The 27,734-nt window shown below is 35.5% G+C and overlaps 1 long non-coding RNA gene across 1 annotated transcript in view; it reads right to left on the reverse strand.

Annotated features, from left to right (window-relative positions):
• The window catches only part of LOC144456655 (uncharacterized), a 770,782-nt gene that overhangs the window by 447,848 nt on the left and 295,200 nt on the right, over positions 1 to 27,734 (reverse strand). The window contains exon 2 of the long non-coding RNA XR_013485663.1: positions 592 to 672. This is a non-coding gene — a long non-coding RNA (uncharacterized LOC144456655). The remainder of the gene's footprint in view (positions 1 to 591; positions 673 to 27,734) is intronic.

Here is a 27,734-nt window from a genome sequence, read left to right on the forward strand (position 1 = left end):
GATAAAATCAAATGGCTTATAGGAAGGATTAAAATATTCATGGAGAGTCTTCAAGGAATAAAAGATTGTCAATATCATCCATGCATAAGTCAGTACCTCCATTAGACAGTTTCTATTTTGAAAGCTGAAACTTGTAAAAAAGAATAGTTAAATAACTCTATTCCACTAGGACTTGATGTGGTGAACAAGTCAAGCTTGGTCTAAAAAATGAATACACTAATTTAGCTTTTAGGGAAAGGTGGTGAAGAAGTATCTGAATCAGAACACTTCATAAACATTATACTATTGCATTTACTGCATTATATTCACCGTAGTATTTGACAGTTTTGCAAAACAACTGAAGTCAATTTACATGCATAGAAGTAGATTTTAATTATGCCATTAAGTTATCCACAGATATTTGAGGGTCTCACAAGGTAGAGACCCAAAGCACTACTGAAAAGACAATTATATATCTTATTATATAAAGAAAATTTAAATACACTCTTAGGAGAAGAAACACAATAGGGATTTGATAACAATAGAATTCTGATAACACATTAGGAACTTATTTTATCTTGAAAGTATATTTAAGTTAAATTCAGTGTTTACCTCATATGAAGAAAAATCCATTGGGGCAATCAAGAAGTATAAATGTGTCACTGGGAAATGTACCAATTACTCTCCCAGATACTGTAAAAAAACAAAACAAAACAAAACAAAACATGGTTAAGGAGAATATTCAGAACAATATTTTTCTTCCTAAGATGATCATTATTATTAACTATGGATTCTTCAAAAGATTTACTCTCCAACTCTACTTTGGTGTTGGAATAGATTTAAGATAACATTTAAGGGGACTAATTTTTTTTTCTTTTGGGCTAGGCAATGGAGTTAAATGACTTGCCCAGGGTCACACAGTTAGTAAGTGTTATGTGTCTGAGGAGAGATTTGAACTCAGATTCTCTTCAATCCAGAGCCTGTGCTCTATCCACTGTGCTCCCTTACTGCCTCCCAAACTCATTTCAAAGATGGAACATGGAGGCCCACATTAGTCAAAAGGACAAGATTCAGAGATACAGCAACTAACAAAACTAGAATTCCAATCCAGATCCTTGCCAGGGTTGACCTTTAAGAATTACAATGTATATTGTAGTTAGTGTCGTCTCTTATAGATCCACAATACTAATGTAGTAATAATATCAACTTTTAAAAAAATCTACCTGACTTGCAAAATACTATACTGAGCAATGGATCTGAAAGCACTACAAAAAAGCACAATGAATTAAATATTTATTCACCTTGAATGCATGGTTCACAAATATCTGAAATTTCAAAGATAATCACTCTTATATGTATTCTGAATGATAGTATTTTCCGATCATTAGCTAGAGAAATGAATAGCAGTAGATCTTAGCTTCTTGTTCAGCATTTACCACTAACTTTCTGTGTCATTTTGGGCAGGTGATTCTTATCTGATATTACATGTCTTTGTTATTGTAGATTCATAAAAGGTGGATAATGATAGTAATCTGTTCGCTACTTTGACATGTATTACTTTGAGTGTCTAAATAGCTTTCACTTTCATATATACAGTGCCTAAGTTACACATGCATTGATTTTTAAGGATGATAAATTCTTTAACCTCTTGTAGCATCCAGAAACTAGGCAGGGCAGTTGGGTATTTTCCCAGCTATCCTTACCTACATATCTAGTTTCAGCTTTGTATTTAGAAAGAGAAGAATACATGACATACCATCTCCTAATTCTCTAGCAAAGAATACATTGAGATTGATACATAATTCCTCCCGGTACCAGAACTTTGGAGAAAAACTGCTTATTTTAGAGGGTCACAGATTTTTAGCTGACAAGGGAATTAGACTTTATCTAGTCCAGTTGTATATTATATATATGTAGAAATATTACATACATACACACATATATGTAATAAATATATACATATATATGTAAGTATGTGTGTATATATTACATATATAATAGATAGATAGATGGATAGATAGATAGATAGATACATAGATAGATAGATAAAGCATCTGAGGATCAGAGAGCTTCAGTGACTTACCCAAGGTCAAACAGGTAGGAAGTGGCAGAACTACATGATGATTTGAACCACAGAATTTTGCATTAATTGGAAATGAGAAAGTGTAGAGACAACAAGCCTGATGAGGAAGGTGTACTGCAACTCTGAACTACTAGGAAGCTCTGGTTAAATCAGGAATTGGTTGAAGGAATTTGGGTACTTTAGCGTGAAGAACAAGGAACAATATGGTGGGACAGGCTCCAAAGAAACAGATATTGCTTTAAAAAATCCTAAAATTGTACTGCCTAAAGTAAAATGGATAAACCTCAGGAAACACTGACATTTAATATCTTCAAGTACGGGATAGATAACCAGGGTAAATTCTAGAAGATATTATAAATAGGTTTCTTAAAGAACATCTTTAAACAAAGAAGCAGTCATCACCAAAAACAAAGACACAAACAAAAAGAAATGCCCACAGGGATTTATAAACAACAAGTCATGGCAGACTAGCTTAATTTCTTTTTCTTATCTGGGTACATATTCTGATAGGTTAGAGGAATGAGGGAGATACAGTTTACTTAGATTTTGGCAATATATTTCACTCAAGAATTTCGCTTCTGGGAGCCAATATGGCAGAGTAAAAAGGTAGTCGTTCTCACTCTCCCTTATCAACCTCTGAAAACCCAGAAAATATCACCCCAGAAAAAAACCTTGGAACACCTGAAAGATGGGAAGTAGCAGTGCAGCAGCCCAGCAAATGGATGTCAGAGGGCCTCAGCAAAAATAAGGGAAGCAGCACTACAAAAGGCCCCAGTCAGGTAAGTACCCTTCAGCATTCATCTGAAAAGAGCTGAAGAAAGCAACCTAAAGTCTTCCTAAAGTCCAAGCCTTGCTGATTCCAGCCCAACACCAGCTAAGCTGTCAGAACCTCCAACTGTCAACCAGGAAGAGATTCTCAAGCCCAGGTGGTAGAGCAGGCAAATACCAACACCTGGACCTCCAAGTGCCTCAGGAAGGTGTGGGAACCTGTGGAAACCAGCTCAGAAAACCACCAGGTGCCTGGCACTCTACCTAAAAGGAATCTCCCAGTGCATTAGCAGAAATCAAGGAGACAGCACTGCAAGGGGCCCCAGGCAGATAAACACCCTGCAGCACCCACCTAAAAGGAGCTGAAGAAAGCTAAAGGAAAGGAAAAGCAGGCAACCTAGAATTGCCTGAAAGTTCCAGCCTTGCTGATTCCAGCCCAACATAGGTAAGCTGCCAGAACTCCTACAGCCTCCAATTCAACATAAGAGGCCCCAGCACACAAAGCCAGTGACCAAGACCTAGGCTCCCACACAAGAAGCTTGGGTCAGTCCTCTGTTCCCAGCAGGAGAGCTCAATCTCTTAAAGGCCAGGGAATAAAGACATGTACCATAGATTCATATTATGAGAAGAGTGAAGATCAAGACAGAAATTCTGAAGAGGACAACATTGTCAACAAACCCACATTGCAACATCAAAAGGAATATGAACTGGTCTGAAGCCCAAAAACCTTCTTAGAAGAGCTCAAGAAGGATTTTAAAAGTCTAATGAGAGAGGTAGAAGAGTCCTTAAAAAATACAATTGGCCAATTGGAAAAAAAGTACACTGAAGAAAACAAGTCCCTAAAAAACACAATTGGCAAACTGGAAAAAAAGTACACTGAAGAAAACAAATCCCTTAAAAATACAATTGGCCAATTGAAGAAGGAAGTACAAAAACTAACTGAAGAAAACAATCTGTTAAAAACTAGAATTGGACAAATGGAAACTAATGACTCTATGAGAGAGCAAGAATCAGTCAAACAGAAAAAAAAAATGAAAAAAAGGATGAAAACATAAAATACCTCATTGGTAAAACAACTGACCTGGAAAATTGATTCAGGAGAGGCAATTTAAAATTATTGGACTACCTGAAAATCTTGATGTGAAAAAGAGTCTGGACAGTATCTTTCAGGAAATCATAAAGGAAAACTGCCCTGAAGTCCTAGAAAGAAGGTAAAATAACCATAAAAAACACACCACTCACCACCTGAAAGAGATCCCAAATTGACAACTCCAAGGAATATTAGCAAAATTCCAAAATTACCAGATGAAAGAAAGTGCTGCAAGTAGCCAGAAAGAAACAATTTAAATATCATGGAACCACAGTCAGGAATACACAGGACCTTGCAGTTTCTACATTAAAAGACCGCAGGGTATGGAACATGATATTCCATAAGGCAAAGGAGCTGGGATTGCAGCCAAGGATCAACTCCCCTGCAAAAATGAGCATGATTTTTCAAGGGAGGAGATGGATATTCAATGAAATAGGACTTCCAAACCTTCCTGATAAAAAGACCAGAGCTCAACAAAAAATTTGATCTTCAAGTACGAGATTCAGAAAGACATAAAAAGGTAAATGACAGAAAGATATAAAATGTTGTTAATAAGGGCAGACAGTTTACATCACTACAAGGGGAGATGACACTTGCAACTCTTGAAGTATACATAAAGGGGGTGGATATTAGTTGACTTTGATGTAATGATAAAAAAAAAATCTAATCAAGTGGGTTAAATGGATCCAAGTAAGTGGATTAATCTGATCTGATAAAGGAGGAAGCAGACAAGGGTAAATTACATTACTAGAAAAGACAGAAAATCCTATTACAGCAGAGGGAAAGAAAGGAGGGGGGGTGAGCATTGTTTGAACCTTGCTGTAATCAGATTTGGCTGAAGAAGGGAATAACATAATCAGTTAGGTATGGAAATCTAACTTGCCGTATGAGCAGTAGGAGGGAAAAGGGGAAAGAAAAGGGAGGGGGATTGAAGGGAGGGAAGTAGCTGTGGGGGCAAAGAGGAAGAGGAGGGAGGGGGATAATAGAAGGGAGGAGAGACTGAAGGAGGCAGTGGACAAAAGCAAAGTACTGGTGAAGGGGGGAAGGGACAGAGGAGAAAGAAAAGCATAAAAGTGGTGGGAGGAAAGGATGGAGAAAAAGACACAGATCGCATTTTTAATGATGTCAAAGAATTGGAAATTGAGAGGATTCCCATCAATTGGGGAATGGCTAAACAAGTTGTGGTATATGACTGTGATGAACTAGTATTGTACCATAAGAAATGATGATCAGGATGCTTTCAGGAAAACCTGGAAATACTTACATGAACTGATGCAAAGTGAAATGAACACAACCAGTAGAATAGTTTACACAGTAACAGCAATACTGTAGAAAGATCAGCTGTGAATGACTTAGATAAGATCTTATAATGAAAAATGCTAACCATCTTCAGAGAAAGAATTGATGAGGTCTCAGTACGGATTGAAGTATACTTTTTTAACTTTATTTTTCTTGGTTTTTTTTGTAGTCTCTGTTTTCTTTCACAGCATAGCTAATACGGAAATATGTTTTGCATGATTTCACATGTATAAATTATATCAAATCACTTGCTGCCTTAGAGAACAGGAAGGGAGGGAGTGAGATAGAGATTTGGAACTTACATTTTTGATGAATGTCAAAAAAATATGGGCTAGCATAGTGCAATATTTAGAATTGGCTGATTGGTCAGGCCCAGTGACCCAATCTTTAGTTCAGTTACTAGTTCAATGTCACCTTGGATACTCCATGAGAATGCTTTAGGGAATTCATATGTTTCACCCCAGGACATTTAACACTTTTGTCAAGAACTTTGATGAAGGCATAGATGGAAAGCTTATCAACTTCCAGATTACACAAAGTTGGGAAAAATAACTAATACCCTGGAGGACAAGATTCAAAATTTTCTAAATGGGTTGAAACATTGGATCAAATAAGATGAAATTTATCAAGGATAAATGTAAAGTTGCACACTTGGGTTCAAAAATAAAACTTCACAGGTAAAGGATAAAAAAGTTTCAAATGGGGCAGAGCCAAGATAGCAGAATGAAAGCAGTGACTTGCTTCAGCTCTCCCCCAAACCCCTCCAACTACTCATAAAAAATGGCTCTAAACAAATTCTAAAGTAGCAGAATCCACAAAAAGACAGAGTGAAACAAATTTCCAGCCCAAAACAACATGGATGATTGATCAGAAAAGTATGGCACGCCAGGCTCGGAAAGGAGCACAGTGCAGCATGGGCAGGTTGCAGCAAACCTGGAGCAGCCCTCAGAGGAATGAATCTCTGCCAGCTGCGGCAGTTTCCAGACTCATCAATCCCCAAATGCCAAAGACAACTTAGCAGGTCAGTGGGAAAAGTCTGTTTCTGTTGTGCTGAGAGAGAAGCTTGGGGGTGCAGCTCCAGTTCCTGAGAGTACAGCACTGGGGATGCAGCTGCCTCTTGAGCTTCCAGCTTATAGACTAAGGGGGAATTCAGTGGCTGATCAGAGAGGGATTGCAAGGATCTCTTTGCCAGTGCTGAGGCAGGAATCTCTTGCTTTGACCATGCTTGGATGTGGGTCACAGTTCTGGGCCGTGGTCCTGGGGTGAGGAGCACTGGCATGGTGGAGCTTGTAGTGGCAGTGGAAAGGAAACCCTCCTCACAGTTACAGAAAAGAAAGGAGTACTTGTGGTCTCAGGCCAAGAAAGGAATAAATACTCCATCCCTTATCACACCACCTTGGAAGAGCTGAAAATTTACAGGTTCCTACAAGCATCTCTGAAAACAGCTGTACAAACCCCTGAAGCTTGAGACACTACACTCTCCACATTAGAAGCAGACTCTTGCCTTAACAAAGAGTTTAAAACACAAGTAATCGGCCAGGATCATGAGCAAGCAGCACAAAAAGAGTCAGACTATATTACCCTTACTTTGGTGAAAAAGAAGATCAAAATATACAACCAGAAGAAAACAACAAAGTCAAAGCTCCTACGTCCAAAGCCTCCAAGAAAAATATGAATCAGTCTCAGGCCTTGGAAGAGTACAAAAGGCATTTTGAGAAGCAAGTAAGGGAAGCAGAGGAAAAACTGTGAAGAGAAATGAGAGCGATGCAAGAAAATCATGAAAAACAAGTCAACAGCTTGCTAAAGGAATCCCAAAAAAGTACTGAAGAAAATAACACCTTAAAAAATAGCCTGACCCAAATGGCAAAAGAGGTCCAAAAAGCTAATGAGGAGAAAAATTACCTAAAAAGAAAAATTGGCCAAATGGAAAAGGAAGTCCAAAAGATTACTGAAGAAAATACTTCCTTAAAAATTAGGATAGAGCAATTGGAAGTTAGTGACTTTATGAGAAATCAAGACACTGTAAAACAAATCCAAAAGAATGAAAAAATAGAAGGGAATGTGAAATATCTCATTGGAAAAACAACTGACCTGGAAAATAGGTCCAGGAGAGAGAATTTAAAAATTATTGGACTATCTGAAAGCCATGATCAAAAAAAGAGCCTACACATCATCTTTCAAGAAATTATCAAGGGAAACTTCCCTGATATATTAGAACCAGAGGGCAAAATAGAAATTGAAAGAATCCACAGATCTCCCCCAAAAGAGATCTCCAAAGGAAAACTCCTAGGAATATTGTAGCCAAATTCCAGAGTTCCCAGGTCAAGGAGAAAATATTACAAGCTGCCAGAAAGAAACAATTCAAGTACTGTGGAAACATCATCAGGATAACACAAGATTTAGCAGCTTCTACATTAAAGGACCACAGGGCATGGAATATAATATTCAGGAGGGCAAAGGAGATAGGATTTCAACCAGGAATCACCTACCCAGCAAAACTGAGTATAATCCTTCAGGGGGAAAAATGGTTATTCAGTGAAATAGAGGACTTTCAAGCATTCTTGATAAAAAGATCAGAGCTGAATAGAAAATTTGACTTTCAAATACAAGACTGACATGGAACATTAAGAGGTAAACAGAAAAGAGAAATCATAAGAGATTTATTAGGGTTGGACTGTTCACATTCCTGCATGGAAAGATGATATTTATAACTCATGAGACTTTTGTCAGTATTAGGGTAGTTGGAAGAAAAAAATTATATATATGTATATAGATAGATAGATAGATAGATAGATAGATAGATAGATAGATAGACAGACAGACAGATAGATAGATAGATAGATAGATAGATGGCACAAGGTGAGTTGAAGATTAAGGGTCATATCTGGAGAATAAAATTAAGGGATGAGAGAGGATTATACTCGGAGAAGAAGAAAGGGAGAGGTAGAATGGGGTAAATTATCTCACAAAAAACAAAACAGAAAAGAAAAGTCTCTTATGGTGGAGGGGAAACAGGGGAAGGTGAGAGGGAATGAGTGAATCTTATTCTCATAGTATTTGGTTTATGGAGGGAATAACATACACATTCAATTGGGTATGGAAATCTGTTGTACCCTGCAGGAAAATAGGTAGAGAAGGGGACAAGAGAGCAGGGGGATGACAGAGAGGGGGGCAGATTGGGAAAGGAGGTAATCAGAAGCAAATACTTCTGAGGAGGGACAGGGTCAAAATAAAGAATAGAATAAATGGAAGGGCAGGATAGCATTAAGGGAATTAGAGTTAGTTTTTCACAACATGTCTACTATGGAAGGGTTTTGCATAACTGCACATGTATTACCCATATTTAGTTGCTTGCCTTTTCAATAAGGGTTGGTGGGGAGGGAGGAAGGGAGAAAATTTCGAACCCAATGTTTTAAAAACATGTGTTTAAAAAAAGTGTTTTCACATGCAACTGGGAAATAAGAAATACAGGAAATGGGGTACAGAAGTCTATCCTGCCCTACAGGAAAATAGAAGAGGAAGGGGATAAAAGAAGGGGGGAAGAGATAGAAGAGAGGACAGGGGAAGGGATATTCAGAATGCATGCCATCTTGGGGTGGGGGAGGGGGTGAGATGGGGTGAAAATTTGGAACTCAAAATCTTGTGGAAGTAAATACTGAAAACTAAAAATAAATAAATTTATATTTAAAAAAAACAAAAAAGTTTCAAATAAATACTTTTTTTCTGAAGAAGAAAACATTATTTTAACCTGGAATAAATTGATTAAACAGGGTGATAACACAGCCAAGAAAAGTATTGGTAATATAGACCCCATCAATAAAGGCATAGTGCCCAAGTCTAAAGTAAAGATTATCTCATGTTATTATTCCTGATTGGAAAACATGGATTATTGTGTTCAGTTCTGGGCATTGCATTTTATAAAGGGAACTGACAAGGTCAAGGGAAGGGCAACCAGGGTTGTGAAAGACATGAAGTTCATGCCATATAAGGATTGGTTGAATTAACTTGGGAAGATTTGCCTAGAAAATAAAACATTCAGAGCAGACATGATAACTTTGTTGAAATATTTGAATTGTTGAAATATGTTGAAATATGTAAGAAGAATGGTTAGCCATAGAAATCAGGCTTAGGAACAATGAGTAGAGGTTGGAAAGAGAGGGAAAAAAATAGACTTACTGTAAAGAAAAGTTTTCTATTAAATAGATATCAAAAAGTAGAATGGATTGCATTTGTGAGGTGGTGGGTTCCCCCTCATTGGAGATCTTCAAAGAAGGATTACTTTTTGGAGTATATGTTGAACTACATGGCCATTGAGAATTCCTGCCTATCTTTCTGATGTTCTCTCATTCAATAAACCAAAGAAGACAGTCAGAAGTATGAGTGTCTGGATTATGCACTGGGAAATGGATCATGCCAATGCTACAGAGGAAGTGAGTTTTTAATTTCAATGGTAGAATAAATAAAACTCCAAAGACAGTAACACTTTTAAAATCACCATATCTAATGGCCTTGTATTTTTTTTTTTACCTCTCTGAAGCTTCTGACACTGTTAATTATACTCTTAGACTTCTCTCTTTAGTTTCGTGATACTCCTCTCTCCTGGTTTTTTCCCTATCTATCTGATTTCTCCTCTGTCTCTTTTGCTGGATCCTCATCCAAATAATTCCCATCAACTACAGGTGTCCTATAGAGCTCTGTCTTCTCTTCTCTCTTGTTACTATTTCTCTTTGTGATCTCATCAGTTCCCATGGAATCAATGAAAATCTCTGCTTATGATTCTCAAATCTACTCACCTCTGACATTGCTACTGACCTCATTCTTGCATCTCCAATCGTCTTTTGGACATCTCAATATCCCTAAGATAACTCAGACATTTCAAACTCAATATGTCTAAAAGGGAACTCATTTAATTCCCCCTCCCCAAACCTGCCCCATTCCTAACTTCCCTATTACTGTTAAGGGTGCCACCTCGTCTAGTTACCCAGCCTCACTGGTTAGCTGTCATTCTCAGCTGTATAGTCTAGCTCATCACCCCATTTCTAATCTGATATCAAAGCCTGTCTAATTTGCCTTCACAAAATTTTTCATATATTTCTCCTATGACACTGCTACTACAATAGTAAAGGCCTCAATCAGCTAATACCTGGACTATTGCAATAAGTTGCTTGTTGGTCTTTCAGCCACATGTGTTGCTTCACTCTAGACCACACCTATACAACCTGTAGCCAGACAAAGGATTTTGGTTGGCCCATGAAAAATGTAGACAATAACAACTCAGTAACAACAATAGCAATATTCCAAGGATAGTTTATGCAGGGCTTTGAACACAAAACAGAAAGTTTTATATTTGATCCTTGAGGTAATAGGGAGTAACTGAAGTTTACTAATTAGGGTAGGGGATAATGTGGTCAGATCTCTGCTTTGGCAGATCCCTGTGGCCTACCAAAAACTTTTGGGTAGTCTAAGAAAAATGTATAGGAAAACAACTTCTACATTTTTTTGCAGGCCAGAGAGAAATTCTTTAGCATGCTGCAAACTTCCTGTGGGCAGACCTGCTCTGTACCATGCTCCACTGAGCTGTAAAAGTGGTCTTCCTAAAGCAGAGATCTGATCACATTATCCTCCACCCCAACTAGCAAACTCCAGTCACTCTCTGTCACCTCAAGGATCAAATATAAAATCCTCTGTTTTGTGTTCAAAGCCCTAGATGAACTGTCCTGAGTATATTACTACTGTTATTATTAAGTCATTTCAGTCATATCTGACTCTCTGTGCCCCAATTTCGAGTTTTCTTGGCAAAGACAGTGGAGTGGTTTGCCATTTCCTTCTCCAGCTCATCTTACAGATGAGGAACCGAGGCAAACAGGGTTAATCACCTTGTTCAGGGTCACACAGCAATAAAATTTTGGAGGCCTGATTTGAACTCAGGTCCTCTTGATCCAGGGCTAGCATTCTATCTACTGAACCACCAAGATGCCCACCCAGACATGGCATTTTTCAGTCCTATATCCTCTGTTATCCTTTCTTTTCCTTGAAAGTGACATTCTACCTCTCAGTGCTGGACATTTCCCCCAGCTATCTTCCCTCATCATTTCTGAATCTTGGCTCTCCCAGCTTATTTCAAGTCCCAGATAATCTTTGACAGGAAGAATTTCCCAGTTCCTCTCCCTTCTCCTCCTTAATTGTAGTGCCTTAACTATGTTATTTCCATTTTGTCATATATGTATACATATACATGTAATACACATATACATGTGTGTTAAATATATGTTAAATATAAATACATGTACAACATAAATCTATATTATATATATGTACACATAAATAAATCTGTTTTGTGTATATATGTACATATACACACATACACACATATTTAACCATTACCAAAGTGCATGGTATTGATAACTTAATAAATTTTTATTGACTGACTAAGAAATTTTAAAAGGCGATAACCATGAGAACAGGTGGGAGTAGGCAGGTGTTATTTTTGACCTTATAATAATAGAGAAATTGATGAAAGACTTTAAACACATAGACATACGCACACACAAGATTTAGATACACATCTTTCGTTTGGGGTACAGGTTAAGAGTTCATTGGTAAGCTAAGAAAATGGACAGATCAAAGCGGTTGAAGGCAAGGGACATTTGGAATCCATCAGCAAGCATCCAAATCAGCTATAGAAATGAGAATGCTTCAGGATTTAAGAGAAACTGATGATGGCCTTGAAAGAAATTAATTTAAATGTGCTCATCTCATTTTTTTCTTTCCTTTTTTTCAATGAACTCAATTTTTTTCAGAAGTATTCTAAGGGAGCTAAGATGGCAGAGAAGAAATGGGACTCACCTGAGCTGTTCCCCAAACCACTCCAACCACCATTAAATAATTCCATAAAACAATTCCTGAAGCAGCAGAACCCACAAAAGGATGGGGTGAAATAATTTTCCAGCTAAAGACAACTTAGAAGTTCATCAGGAAAGGTCTTACCCCTGGGTAAGAGTGCAGCACAGTCCAGAGCAGAATGTGCCAGCATAGGCCATGCCTCAGCAGACTAGGAGCAGGCCTTGGGAGCCACTGAATCAGCAGAAGCAGTGGCTGCTTTCAGAACTCTCTGCCCACAGATGGTAAAGGGGTTGAACAACTGATCAAAAGGAGATTATAGAAGTCTCTTTGCTGGCACTGGGGGGCTGGACTCTGTTGCTTTGCCCACATCCAGATCTGGGTCACAGTCCTGGGTGGTAAACTCAGAGTGAGAAGGAGCACTTGCACACCAAAGCTTGTAGCCACAATGGAGCAGAGACCCTTGTCAACAGCTATAGGGCAGAAAAGAGTGCTTGCAGTCATGGAGAGAACAGAGCACAGGTCAGAAGAATAATAAACCTCTCCTTAGGTCATACCACTTCAAAAGACCTGAAACCTTACAGGATCCTAGAAGTTTCTCTGAAAAAAGCTGCACAAAACCCCTGAAGCTTGGGACACTGTGCACTCCACCCTGGAATCAGAGCTCCACTATAACAAAGAGCTAAAAGTCAAGAAATAGACTATAAAAATGAGCTAGCCACAGAAACATTTCTGAACGTAGAAAGTTACTATAGTGAAAAAGAACAAAATACACTCTCAGAAGAAGACAACAAAGTCAAAACTCCAACATCCATAACTTCCAAGAAAAAACTATGAATTGGGCACAGGCCATGGAAGACCTCAAAAATGATTTTGAAAATCAAATAAGAGAGGTAGAAGAAAAGTTGGGAAGAAAAATGAGAGTGATGGAAGAAAATCGTGAAAAATGAGTCAACAACTTGGTAAAGGAGACACAAAAAGTAGTGAAGAAAACAATACCTTAAAAAAATAGGCTGAATTGTAAAAGAGGTACAAAAAGCCAATGAGGAAAAGAATGCCTTGAAAAGCAGAATTGGACAAATAGAAAAAGAGGCACAAAAATTCACTGAAAACATACTTAAAAAGTAGAATTGGACAAATGGAAATGGAAGTACAAAAGCTCAGTAAAGAAAATAATTCCTTAAAAATTATAATGGAGCATATAGAAGCTAATGACTTCATGAGAAATCAAGAAACAATCAAACAAAACTAAAATAATGAAAAAGTAGAAGACAATGTGAAATATCTCATTGAAAAATCAACTGACCTGGAAATAGATCCAGGAGGGATAATTTAAAATTACTGGACTACCTGAAACTCATATTTTAAAAAAAGAGCCTAGATATCATCTTTCAAGAAATTATCAAGGAAAATTGGCTTGATATTCTAGATCCACAGGGTAAAATAAAAATTGATAGAATATACTTATCACTTCCTGAAAGAGATGCCAAAACGAAAAATTCAAGTAATATTATAGCCAAATTCCAGAGCTCCCTGGTCAAGGAGAGAATATTCCAAGCAGCCAAAAAGAAACAATTCAAGTATCATGCAGCCACAGTCAAGACAACACAAGACTTAGCAGCTTCTATGTTAAAGGATCAGAGGGCTTGGAATATGATGTTTTGGAGGGCAGAGGAGCTAGAATCACCTACTCAGTAAAACTGAGTATAATCCTTCAGGGGAAAATTGGATATTCAATGAGACAAAAGACTTTCAAGCATTCTTGATGAAATGACCAGAACTGAATAGAAAATCTGACTTTCAAATACAAGACTCAAGAGAAGCATAAAAATGTGAACAGGAATGGGAAATCATAAGAATCTTAATAAGGTTAAACTGTTTACATTTTTAAATGGGAAGATGATACTTATAACTCATAACTTTCTCATTATTAGGGAAGTGAGAAGGAGTCTATATAAACAAAGCACACAGAGTATGAAAGGATGATATCTAAAAAAAAAGTAAAATTAAGGGTGAGAGAGGAATGCACTAGGAGAAGGAGAAAGGGACAGTTAGGATGAGGTAAATTATCTCACATAAAAGGCAAGAAAAGTCTTTTACAGTGGAGTAGAAGATAGGATGTGTGAAGGGAAGTGAGTGAGCTTTACTCTCATCAGACTTGGCTCAAAGAGGGAATAATATAGACATTCAATTGGGTATAGAAATCTATGTTACCCTACAGGAAAGTAAGAGGGGAAGGGAATAAGAACAGGGGGATGGTGATAGAGGGGAGGGCAGATTGGGAGAGGAAGTAGTCAGAAACAAAACACTTTTGAGAATGGAAAGGGTGAAAAGATAGAATAGAATGAATGAAGGAGACAGAATGGAAGGAAATATATTTAGCAATTGTAACTGCAAAAATATTTTGAAGCAAGTTTCTCTGCTAAAAGCCTCATTTCTCAAATATATAGACAACTAAGTCAAATTTATAAAAGTAAGAGCCATTCCCCAATTGATAGGTGATCGAAAGATATGGACAGTTTTCATATAAAATAATCAAAGCTGTCTACAGCTATATTTTTAAAAATGTTCTAGCTCACTATTGATTGGAGAAATGCAAATTAAAACAAATCTGAGGTACTACCTCATATCAATTAGATTGGCTAATAGGACAGAAGAGGAAAATGACAAATGTTGGAAGGGATATGAGAAAAACAAGACATTAATGCACTGTTGGTGGAATTATGAACTGATTCAACCATTCTTTAGAGAAATTTGGAACTATGCCCAAAGGGCTTTGACCTGGCAATATCATTACTAGGTCTGTATCCTAAAAAGGATAAAAAAAATAAAAAGGACCTAGATGTACAAAACTATTTATAGCAGCTATTTTCTGGTGGCAAAGAATTGGAAATTGAGGGGATGCGTATCAATTGAGGAAGGGCTGAACAAATTACATTATGTGATTATGATGGCATGCTATTATACTTTAAGAAAGGATGAACAGGATGCTCTCAGAAAAACCTGGAAAGACTTAAATACACTTATGCAAAGTGAAATGCCTGGTTTACAAAATAAGGTCAATATTGTAAGATGACTGGCTGTGAATGACTTAGCTATTCTTAGCAGTAAAATGATCTAATACAACTCAGAAGGACTTATGATGAAAAATGCTATCCATCTCCAGATAAAGAATTGATGGCGTCTGAATACAAATTGAAACCTACTTATTTTTACTTGATGGTTGTTGTTGTTGTTGTTGTTTTCCCTCTTGTCTGTTTTCTTTCACAACATGACTAATATGGAAGTGTGTTTTGCATGAGTATATATGTATAACCTATATTGAATTGCTTGTGTTCTCAATGAGGAGGGTGCAAAGGAATAAAGGGAGAGAATCTGGAACTCCATTTTTAAAAACATATTTCAAAAATTGTTTTACATATAATTGGAGAAAAATAAAGTGTTAAAAAATATTCAAAACACATTCTCTATAGATAAGCACTCTTACGGACATTTAGTTTAATACTGATATGAAGATTACTAGAAAGAGATGGAAATGGTAAAGAAAGGAAATGGCTTAGCATTAAGTCACGTTAAGGAACATGTTGTGAACCAAAAGTAATTTTGGTTCATTTTTGAAATTACACTTAGGCTGAACTTCTGGGAAATCTTTGTAGAATAGTTTTCTCTTTGTCTATTACCTACCTAGTTAAAAATGCTTTTTTTTCTTTTCCTTTAAAAAACCAGGTATATAATGTTTAAGAACAATGTCCTTCCATTTAAATGCCATCATTTGCAAGTCTGTGTGCATGTGTGTGTGTTTGTGTGTGTGTGTGTGTGTGTGTGTGTATGTGTGTGTGTGTGTATGTGTTTACAGAGAGATGGGAAACAAATTAGAGACAGTAAATAGTATTCTTCTCAAAGTCAAGACCCAAAAACTAGTCAATAATTCATTAAGCACTTATTAGTCACATTCATTGTTCAGACTATTGGGCCAGATTCTGTGCAAGACATATAGTGTAGATAAGACACATTCCTTTCTTATCTTTATCATAGTTGACTTATAAATAATAATTCTCATGATGTAAATTCAATAAGAAATTGGTTTTGTGAACCAATAATGAAAACAACCAGGAAATCAGACACCTCTATAATGCAGGTGATTCTTATAGTTGAAGTTTGTTTATAATAATAGTAGTAATAGTAACAAAAAGATTAAGAACCTACAGAAATACTATTAAAAAAGGCAAATAGCACTTCACTGATCAAGTAAAAGCTGAAATTTACCACTGGATTTGTCTAATGTAACTTAAAGTGGTTTAAGCTTAAATGGCGTTCATAAAAAAAAAGATAAAACAGTTGAATCAAAAGCACCTACATGATGACAACCACATGAAGTTACCCAACAATATGTTGACAAAGAGGCATTGAAGAAATGTCTGAATCCCACAGATTTGTTTGCAGAAATAGAGAAGTTTAGAATGTTTGCACTAGGAAACATTGGTTTTATAGAAAGGTTACTCCTTATGAATATTGGCTCATTGATTAATGCAGATTAGGTAATGGAATGGTTTAAACTGAAAAACAACTCACTACATTGTTGCAACAATTTAATAACTATCAAACACCTAACAAGACATTGCACCTCTGAATTTTGCCATCTTTCATTAAACTAAGAGATTACAAAAACATTGAGACTTGAAAACAAAGTGAATTTGGTTTCTGGCAGCCCTGAGACTAAAAATGCACAGTATTGTATTAATATTGATATTTTTTCCAACAATAGGTGTTATTATTATCCCTATTATACAGATGAGAAAATTATGTTATAGGTCACAGTAAGGTCGTAGTTAGAGTCTAATATGTCAGTTTACTTACATATCCTTTTTTCTGTTTTTTTCTCAATTACATATTAAAAAAAGTTAGCATCCGTTTGAAAAATTGAGCTCCAAATTCTCTTCTTCACTCCCTTCTCCTCTCTTTTAGAATGTCAGCAATTTGAAATAGATTACACATGTGTAGTTATGCAAAACATTTTGCACAATTTGCCATGTTGCACAAGAAAAGGGAGAAAAAAAACAAGAAAAATTTTAAAAGATTAAAAAATATATATGCTTCAACCTGCAGTCAGACTTCATCAGTTTTTTTTTTTTGGAGGTGGATAGCGTTTTTCATCATAAGTCCTTCAGAATTGTCTTACATCATTTTATTGCTGAGAATAGTGAAGCCATTAACAATGGATCATTGTACAATATTGCTGTGTGGTATTCTCCTGGTTCTGCTCACTTCACTTTCCATCAGTTAATGTAAGTCTTGCCAAGTTTTTCTGAAAGTATTTCTGCTCATCATTTCTTTTGGCACAATAATATTCCATCACAATCATACATCACAATTTGTTCAGCCATTCCAAAATTAAGAGACATTCCCTTGATTTCCAATTCTTTGCCGCCAGAAAAAGAGCTGCTATAAACATTTTTGCACATTTAGGTCCTTTTCCTTTTTGCTTAATTTCTTTGGGACGCAGACTTAGTAGTGGTATTGCTAGATCAAAGGGTTTGCACAGTTTTATATCCCTTTGGACATAGTTCCAAATTGCTCTCCAGAATGGTTAGATCAGTTCACATATCCACCAACACTAAATTACTGTCCCAATTTTTCCACATCCTCTTCAACATGTGTCATTTTTCTTTTCTGACACATTAGTCATTCTGATAGGTGTGAGTTGGTACTTCAAAGTTTTTTTTTTAATTTGCATGTTTAATCGTAGTGATATAGAACATTTTATATGAGTATAGATAGATTTGACTTCTTCTTCTGAAAACTGCCTATTCATATCTTTTGACCATGTAGCAATTTGAGAATAACTCATATTCTTATAAATTTGATTCAATTCTCTATATATTTGGAAAATGAGGACTTTATCAGAGACATTTGATGTAAAAATTTTTTCCCAGTTTTCTTATTTCCTTCTCATCTTTGCTGCCTTCATTTTGTTTGTGCAAAACCTTTTTAATTTGACATAATCAAAATTACCCATTTTATATCCTGTAAGACTCTATCTCTTGTTTCTTCATAAATCATTCCCTTATCCATAGATGTGATATTTAAAATATTCCATGCTGCCCTAATTTGCTTATGACATCAACCCTTATGTCTAAATCATGTACCCATTTTGACCTTATCTCCATACAGGATGTGAGATGTTGGTCTACACCTAATTTCTGCCAAACTGCTTTCCAGTTCTCTTAGCAATTTTTGTCAAATAGTGATTTCTTATCTCAAAATTTTCAATCTTTAAGTTTGTCAAACATAAGATTACTATGGTTATTTGCTACTGTGCATTATGTACTTTATTTTACTGATCTACCACTATATTTTATAGCCAATACTAGATGGTTTTTGATGCTTACCACGTTCTAATAAATACAGTTTGAGATGTGGTACTGCTAAACTATTTTCCTTCACATTTAAAACTCAGGTACTCCTAACCCCTGTCTAATGTTCTACCTATTCAACTACAGATGGCTAATATCAAAGACAATAGAGAGTGGCCCTTATACTCTGACTCACAATGCCAGCATGACTATATATTATACTCTGAATGACTGCATTCTGTAGTGGAAGGCTTATTATCATACCAGACCCTTAAGCTTTACTTGTTTGAGAGTGTTTTTAAGCACAAATATTCACAGGAAATAACAGTGTCAAATTGCATTGGATGATAGTGTATCGCTATTTTTTTCTATCCTACTGAGGCTTACATTTTGAAAAAGGGAAGACAGGCAAAGAGATGCACTGGAATGCCAGGCATTTAAGCCACAGTATATTTGCAGCTTCTGTGCGAAACTTGCAACCAGGAGTCAGTGCAGCTGACCTTAATTTGTTTCATACTTGTGCTATCTACATCTCAGATTTGTTAAAAAAAAAAAAAACAAAAGTATTGTTAAATGACTTTTGATCTGAATTTTTAGGGGAAATGAAGGTTGTGTAACTTTAATTTATTTCAGCCTTTTTGTTAGGAATTGCTTCTAAAGATTGGAAAAAAAATAAATAAGTGTAGGCTGTAAAGCAAGCCCTTTTTTTACATAAACAACAACAAAAAGTAGTTAATTAAAAACAATGCATGACAAAGAAATAAGCAATGTAGCTAATTTCAGACACCTCCTAGCATAGCAATTGTTAGCTTACCAACAATAAAATCATATCACTATACTTAAAATTATAATTAATTTGAAGAAAAATAGTGACATGTAACTTCACATAGTCTTTGTTCTAGTAGGAAACAATAACAAACATATACTATAGCTGTGGGCAGAAAAATGTAATGGCAAAAGGGATTCACCCATGTGTGCTATAGTTGTGGACAGAGAAAGATAATGGTAGAAGGGAATCAATCATGTATTCATATAATTCTTACTTCAGTCCTTCCTTGAGCCATTCAAAATTACAACAGAACACATCCTGAAGTAAAAGAGAGCATAATGAAGTTACAGGTTGAATGATTTACTCTATCAAGTACTTTCATCTCAAACGTGTCCATTCAAATACTGCTAAAAGAATATTTTACAATGTTATATAGCATCAGAATTTTCTTTAGTATGAAATCCACATCTCGAATTCATCAATGGAGAAAAGTAGTGAAAAACAAACAGACAAAAACTTTCTGACTTTTTTCTGTTACAAACTGCCTAAATTAAAATGACTTTTGTTTTTGTAACTGTCAATAGAATAATGCAAATTTTGGTGTCATAAATTTCTCTTTAGATTCTACTTTTCTAAGAAATGTAAATGGAAAGGACATTAGGATTTTATATGTTTTGATCTTATAATCTCTGATGATAGAAGAAATACATTTTGAGGTCAGTAGGATTTAACATTCTTTCAGTCTTGAACTGTTCCAATATCTTAAAAATGCATGACTACTGTACACAATTCTTTCTTACAGTTTCTTTACTCACTTGAAAATGACATGGGTGTCACTGGTTAGTCTTAATATGATGGCAGTAGTTTTATGCAACTCATGGTTGAGAGCCAGGAGTGGGGAAACCTGCACCCTCGAGGCCACATGTGGCCCTCCAGGTCCTCAAGTGTGGCTCTTTGACTGAATCCAAACTTCCCAGAACAAATCCCCTTAACAAAAGGATTTGTTCTATAAAACTTAGACTCAGTCAAAAGGCTGCATCCAAGGATCTAGAAGGCCCCATGTGGCCTAGAGGCTGCAGGTTCGTTACCTCTGGATTCTTCTCTTTTGGAAAATTGTGTATCAGTAAAAAGAAAAAAGTCATACATGTATGATTCAAAAAGAAAAGGAAGAAAAGTTTCACTTTCAGGTATTTCATATAATTTTATTAATTTATTAATATTGCTTGGTGATTTGGGGTAGATTTTAATTTACTATCTTCAACTCTTTCTAAAAGCAAATATTAATTTTTTTCCTTGCTGCTAATGTATCTATATCCATGCATTATCATGACATATCATTCCATTCAATTAAAAAATTTGCAAGTTATCTAAAATTATTCAAACTGGTATGATAATTGCCAATATAATACATATTTTAAAATTCAAATTTTTTCTCTTCTATATCCACTGCATGACAAAATGCTATATAGACTTGCAAATCTACAGATGTGCAATACAACAAAATGACAGAGACAAATATATTTATCCAAGTTATATTAATATGTTAATTACAATATTATTACATAATTATAGATATTTTATGATATAGTATTTATGTAATGTATATATGTGTATACACACACCCCTCCTTCCATCTATTACTATCTAAGACAGTCTTACTTTTTTTTTGAGAAATACTGTGATTTTATCATTGTAGGGAGTTGATAGTGATAAAATCCTTTCTATTGAGGCAGATGGACAGCTGTTCTTCCATCTCAGTTTTAAAGAATATCTTGGGCACTAGGAAGCTTGCCTAGAGTTACATAACCTTTCAGCTTCAGTTTCTTTAAGAAAAAAAAAGTTTTAAATAACTTGACCTATTTACTCATAATGGAATGAAAATTGAATATTCAAACAGCTGATTCAAGTGAATTATTAATAGTTGGACATCATGTTTAAGGCGGATAAACACCTTTATTGGTTCACATGTTATTTGATCAAAAAAGGAAATGCCTAGTAAAGTAAACTTTGATTTTCTTTAATTTCTGAATCCATGAGGGGAGGGGACATATCTATCTATATCTGGAAACTATTTAGCCACTGAAGCTCCTAATTATGAAGCTCATATTCTTTCCTTTGTTTCTTTTTATTTTGTTTTGCATGTTATGAGAATGTACTGTTGCTCCAAAATCATTAATACACTTCAAAAGAAATGTGAACAATTGTAAAAGTTCTTTCTCTCAGTAGAATATAAACTTCTTGAGAAGGACTGATTCAGATCTCCAGAATCTGGAACATTAGATTGACTATAGATTATTATCAAATGCTTTCTGAATTGAACTGAATTAAATTGAATCGAAGGATTTTCTACAATTCAATTACAATTTTGTAGACACTATTAAATATAAGAGAGGTAGCATGTCATAGGGGACAAAGAGCCAGTTTAAAACATAGGAAGAACTGCATTCAAATCACACCTCTGACATGTACTGACTGTACAACTCAAATAGGAATGAATGCCTGTAGGGCACATATTAACTTTAAAAAAACTAAAAGTTAGTATTGACTATGTTCCATTGTATTTTTATTTATTTTGTTAAACATTTTCCAATTACGTTTTAGTCTGTTTCCTGTCACACTCAGGAGTTTTGCAGGCCACAAGAGACAAGCTTGATACCTCTGCTCTAGGCAGGTTTTTAAACTATAAGACACAGAGGCATCAACCAAAATTTCTAGAAGCAATTTCCTTTTCCACACCAATGAAACCACAGGTCCTGTCCATATCTTTATTCAATAGAGAGATTCCAGGCAGGTATTAGATGCCCTAGTGCTAAAAATAGTTAGGGAATTCAGTAGCCTATCTTTATAACAGCCCAACATTTCATAGTTCTTACTAATGACTAACCTAAATTCTTTCCCCCACTCCCTAGTTTTATTCTATGCTAACCCCATGCCCATTTATTCTCTCTTGAGTAAAAAGAGGAAGAACAATTGCTAAATTTATCTACTAGTGTAATAGAATTAAGATCTATATGGAGAGTTGTTTATTATTTCAAGTAGTTTTTTGTTAGACTCTCTAGGATTCTCTAAGTATATCATCATATCATCTGCAAAGAGTGATAGCTTTGTTTCTTCTTTGCCTATTCTAATGGCTTCAAATTCTTTTTCTTCTCTTATTGCTAAACCTAACATTTCCATTACAATATTGAACAACAGTGGTGATAATGGATATCCTTGTTTCACCCCCAATCTAATTGGAAATGCTCCTAGCTTGTCCCCATTACATATGATGCTTGCTGAAGGTTTTATGTAGATGCTACTTATTATTTTAAGGAAGACTGCATTTATTCCTAGCCTTTCTAGTGTTTTTAATAGGAATGGGTGTTGTATTTTGTCAAAAGCTTGTCCTACATCTATTGAGATGATCATGTGGTTTCTGTTAGTTTTGTTGTTGATATGATCAATTATGCTGATAATTTTCCTAATATTGAACCAGCCCTGCATTCCTGGCATAAATCCTACCTGGTCATAGTGTAGTATACTTTTTTTTTTAAGGCAATTGGGGTTAAGTGACTTGCCTAGGGTCATACAGCTAGTAAGTGTCAAGTGTTTTGTCAGAGGCCGGATTTGAATTCAGGTCCTTCTGAATTCAGGGCCAGTGATTTATCCACTATGCCATCTAGCTGCCCCCTTATACTGTATTATTCTTGTGATAAACTGCTTTAATCTATTTGCTAGTGTTTTATTTAAAATTGTTGCATCTTAATTCATTAGGGAAATTGGTCTATAATTTTCTGTTTTGACTCTTCCCAGTTTAGATATCAGAACCATATTTGTATCATACAAAGAATTTGTTAAGACTCCTTCTTTGCTTATTTTCCCAAATAGTCTATATAGAATTGGAATGAACTATTCTTTAAATGTTTGATAGAATTCACTTGTAAATCCATCTGGCCCTGGAGATTTTTTCCTAGGAAGTTCATCAATGGCTTGTTCAATTTCTTTTTCTGAGATGGGGTTATTTAAGTATTTTACTTTCTCTTCTGTTAATCTGGGCAATTTATATTTTTTTGTAAATATTCATCAATTTCACTAAGATTGTCAAATTTATTGGCACACAGTTGGGCAAAGTTTCTTTTCCTCTGCTGTGTTTTGTTTCCTCTTTCTGATGGTTCTTCCTATTGGTTCTAATTCTTCCTTACAACATCACTAATGTGAAATTATGTTTAATAGGAATGTATATGTATAGCCTATATCAGATTGCAAGCCATCTTTGGGAAGGAGGGTGGGAGGGAGGGGAAGAAAATTTTAAAATCCAAAAGCTTACGAAAGTGTATGCTGATAAATCAAAATAAATTAATAAAAAAAAGAAAAAAATCTACATGGAGAGTTCAGTAAGACATAAAATCTATTTCTCTGTCTCAAGAAAGATCAGTTTCTAAGTCTCCCCTGAGAAATACCTCTGTTTTCTGTTTTAAAGCCTCTAGTGAAAATTATTCCACAAACTTTCTCCAGATTCTGATCTAGCATTCAATCACATTCAATTAACCCTCACAACCAAGAAGTCCTTTCTTATGCCTTGCTGAATTCTATTTCACTATACATACAGACACACAGACCACAGACACCCCCCCCCCAAATGAAATCTATCAGCTATCTATCTATCCATCTATCTATCTACTTATCTATCTGTCTCTTTGGAGCAAGGAACAAATTGGAGTCTTGCTTTGCTTATCATGGAGTTCAATTCTCTTCTTCATGCTTGAACACAAAGCCTTTGATCAATTGAAATAATTAAAATGGAATATTGCTTTAGGTGGAGGTTCTTAACCTGGTTCTTGACTGTGTATAAACACATAAATATACATAAATACATACATATATATGTAATAGATAGCTATAGCTATAGAGATATATTTCAATAACTGTACAAGGATATACATATATATATATATGTAGATAGGTAAATAGATAATTGAATTTCAATATAATTGGTCATCTTAATAATTTTATGTATTTAATTTAATGCAACAAAAAAATTCTGAGAAGGGATCTATAGGCTACTCTAAAAAGTGTTGCTAAATCATGGGTTGTGAGTAGAAAAATTTAAGGAGCCCTGCTCTAGGCTGCCAAAGGGTTTCATAACACAAAAAGAGTTTCTTAAAACCCTGCTCTGTGTAATGTCTATACATGATGACCAATCTTTTGCTCTGTAATTTTGTTTTGTCCCTATCCTTTCTACACCTATTGGTATTATTTATATGTATCCAAATCTTTGGCCTTTACTTCATTTTTTCTTAAATCACAAAGAAAGTTTCAGATCTGTGACTTATTAATTTGTGAGAGAATCCATTCCAGCCATTCCCATAGTGAGGCTCTACAAATGGTGGAGTGTGTAGATAGGGGAAGGTTTCAGACAGGTTTCATTTCCAGGTAGAAAATGAATATTATGTATGAAGCTTTCATAACCTTATATTCTGTTGATACTGAAGACCTTTTATGTAGAATTCAAGTAACTGAGCCAAGTAGAATATAAAGCAAAACTTCATCACATATTTTTGAAAAAGTTAATATCCACTTTTCAAAATTAAACAACTGACATTTTAAATGCCAGAGACTCTGGTAATATATACATCATCGATTAAAAGGACATTTAAAAACTACTCTATTGCAAAAGAGTTCATTAAAATAGAAAGCTTAAATCAAAGGACTTTAATAATTGAATATTTGGATCAACTGCCAATGGTGCAACTGTTTAACTAAAGTAATACATATAAAATTGACTCCAATGTTCAAAATTCCTCAAGAAAGATTGAATTCCAGGAAACAGTTTTTTTTAAAGTCCATGCATTCATATATATTAAGGGGAAAATCTGACTCAATCATAGACTTTTCTGCCACTCTTTGGCAGCAATAAGCATTCAAGTACTAGAAATATTTCCATATTTACTATTCTCTATAGATAATAATAACCCCCCCAAATGGTCTTGTATACCCACTAAACACTTGTATCTGATAACTAAAGCTTGCTAGAATATATTTCAATTCCCCAAATCACAACCTTCAGGGGAACATAGTTTAATAATAATTTCTAGGTACATAAGTTGCTAAAAATTCCTAATTCAGTAAGGTTTTGATTAAAATCTTATGGGAATTCAGTCTGAATTTCAGGAAAAAGGAAGTCAAATTTTCCACTGGGTTATCCATTTTCTTAAAGACTCCACGAAAAAAGGTTATATTTATAGATGGGGATGAATTGTCTCTGTATCACTTGGTCCAGTGCTTTCCATTCATCTGCATTACCCAAAATGTTCGGGTTTTCAGTCCAGTTGGTAAAAATTGGTTTTAATATGAAGGCTAGTGTAGCATACTATTGAAGACTTTGATATATATATGAATGTGGTATGATATGGACAGGAAAGAACAGAGGACTGTACTAAATACTTCTGTAGTGGTCATGCCAATATACCTTTATGCTAGAGCACTCCCTTTCTTAGCATTAGCAGAGAAGTGTTCGGCACCGTGGACAGTGGCTTTGATGAAGCTGAGGGTAATAATTTGACTCAACATTGTGATCAGGCCAGCAACAATCAAGTCTCTCCTGTCTTTGGCTACCAATATCATAGTCATATAGGTGGAGGGCATATTTAAAGAGAAAAGAGAGTGCTAGTGAATCTAAGTATGATGGCCAGAAAAATTTTGTGCCCTTTAGGTATTTTGGATTGCTTTTGTAGTAGGAATAAGACATAGGAAATCTTTAGGAAGGGTGTCACTGTATTAGCTAGGGTTCCCAGGGAGAAAGTTCCTTTATGTAAATATATCTTTCTGTCTTCCAAAGTTTAATAATATCCAGGAAACAGCTAGGAAAGAATAATGCGTGTATATGCATTCCCTGGTTGTAATATCTTGTGGTTAGTTCTTACTACTATCATCATGAGATAGATCAGCATTCTGATAAGGGCAAAGCCAGTGATGGGAAAATCTCTGAGAGATATCTTTGACTGTATTGCTGACATTGAATTTGTTCTGAGACTTCTACTCATCATCCAAGGGTTGTTTTAAGAGATCAGATATTTCAATTCTACCATTATACCACAGAGTCTGGCCTTCCTTCCCTTGTTATTCTACAAGCATTTATAGAGGTGTATGAGGGATAGGCCTAATGATACTATCCTGTTAGTTCAGGTTTGATGTTGAGATGATTCGAGACTATTAGGTCATTGACCAGTTAACCAAAGGAGATTTGCTTCACCCTAACATAATAAGGACATGCTGAAGGACACAGTAGCACTTAGCTTTAATAGATATACCCTATGTTTTCTCCATATGGAAATGGGCTGGTTCAGCAGGACAGTGTGTGGTAACTATTTGTGTGATTGTTGGACTTCCACAAAGTTAATGAAGTGCTAAATCCATGTGGATGGGACCTCTATATGATCAGGAAGTCATGTCAATAAAACTAGAGGCTACCAGGCAGTAACATTAAGAGAGACATAGCTTGAGCCTATCCCCTGGCCAATCAAGTCACAGCTTTATGAATTTTTAGAAAAATCTACCTTACCCCAGGTAGTTGAAGAGGTATTTTTGGTAGATATTTGCCATACCACAAGGTATTACACAGTCCTACTGAAAAAAGGAAAGAACTAGTCATCAGGATAATGCTTCAGCTTATTCTTGTCACAACATGGTTTCTAAGATATGGAAGCCTCCTAGGAGTAATGTTACTTTAAAGGGCAGCAGGAGCAAATAGCAGCCTTCTGTGGTCAGGATTAAATAGTTTTTATAAATTAGTCTTTCACTTTTACAACTGATTAGACATGGGTGGTACTTACTGTAGGTAGACTGGTGAGGGCCACCTAGAATAGTAATTTCACTTTCTGTAGAATAGTAGCTCACTGTCAGGGACCAGTCCAAAGTTTAATGCATGTTTCTTTTTTACATCAGCTTTATTTCTGAATAGATATCCCTCCTGCCATCATTTCTAATTATTTTTTAAAATTTAATTTTAGTTTTCAACATTCACTTCCATAAGATTCTGAGTTCCAAAGACAGCAAGCAATTTGATATAGGCACTACATATACATTCATATTGAACCTATTTTCACATTAGTCATGTTGTAAAAAAGAATTAGAACCAAGGGGAGAAACCATGCAAGGGAAGAAATAAAAAAAGAAAAGGGAAAAAAAAGAGAGTAAATAATATGCTTTGATCTGCATTCAGATTCCATAATTCTTTTTCTGGATGTGGACAGCATTCTCCATCATGACTCCTTTGGAGCTGTCTTGGATCTTTGCATTGCTAAGAGATGAGTCTGTCAAAGTTAGGCATCGCACATTGTTGCTGTAACTGTATACAATGTTCTCCGGCTTCTGCTCACTTCACTCAACATTAGTTCATATAAGTCTTTTTAAAGCATATGTCTAAGGCAGAATATAATAGGACCACTGTTATAAGTGGAATGTAGTTAAGATAATGGATTTAGCATTGGAAGGTGTCTTAAAGTACAAATCCCTCAATTTTCAGTTGAGAAAACTAAGCCCTAGAGAAATGAGAGACTTCGGATGTAGTGAGAC

This window comes from Phascolarctos cinereus, unplaced genomic scaffold (genome assembly GCF_003287225.1).
Source record: "Phascolarctos cinereus isolate Bilbo 61053 unplaced genomic scaffold, phaCin_HiC Scaffold_4;HRSCAF=312, whole genome shotgun sequence".
In the NCBI taxonomy this organism is placed as follows: Eukaryota; Metazoa; Chordata; class Mammalia; order Diprotodontia; family Phascolarctidae; genus Phascolarctos; species Phascolarctos cinereus.